The sequence below is a fragment of the Lipotes vexillifer genome, unplaced genomic scaffold (genome assembly GCF_000442215.2).
Source record: "Lipotes vexillifer unplaced genomic scaffold, Lipotes_vexillifer_v1.1 scaffold634, whole genome shotgun sequence".
In the NCBI taxonomy this organism is placed as follows: domain Eukaryota; kingdom Metazoa; phylum Chordata; class Mammalia; order Artiodactyla; family Lipotidae; genus Lipotes; species Lipotes vexillifer.
Window position 1 is genome coordinate 2,014,466 of NW_006781096.1, and position 855 is coordinate 2,015,320.

Here is an 855-nt window from a genome sequence, read left to right on the forward strand (position 1 = left end):
AGGAAATTGAGGCTTAGAGAGGCTAAGGGTAGGCGGCAGCCTTGGTCCATTTGACCTGCTGTAACAAAGTACCATAGACTGGGTGAAACAACAAACATTGACATCTTACAGTTTTGGAGGCTGGGAGTCTGAGACCAGAGTGTCAGCATGGGCGGTGCTGGGGAGGTCCCTCTTCCAGGTTGCAGACTGCCATCTTCTTGTTGTGTCTTCACGTGATGGAAAGAGGGTGAGGGAGCTCTCTGGGGGTCCCTTCTATAAGGGCACTAATCCCATTCATGAGGGCTGCACCCTCATGACCTAATTATCTCCAGAGGCCCCACCTCCGAACACCATCACATTGAGGATGAGGTTTCACATGAATGTTGGGGGGACATGAACATCCATCCATTGCAGTGGCCAAGGAGGAACTCCAGTCCGTGACTGTCCACATGCATCCACTGCACAGCACCCAGTGCTCCTGGACTGGTCCTCCCTAGCTTGGTCCTCAGCACAGGGTCCAGGCTCCCCTTCCCTCAGGGCACTGTCTCCAGCTGCTCTTTGAAACTCTCAAATTAAGAGGAAAGTGGTTAAGTCAATTCACAGATTTTCTCCTGGAACCAAAAGGAGAGGCAAAGGGCAAAGCAACCAGTGAGGAGGCGTTTCCCAGCCTGATGCAGCTCTCAGGGCTAATGGCTGCGGCCCAGGAGTGGTCACGGGCAGACCCAAAGCCATGTTGCCAGCCACAGATTTGAGCTTTCCTAATGTACCCAGGCTCCTGGCACCAGCCCATGTGAGCTTGTCTCTACCCAGTGCACCCACAAACACTCTGGTTTATCTACAGGACTAATGAATTCTGCCAATGCCATAATCAGCAGG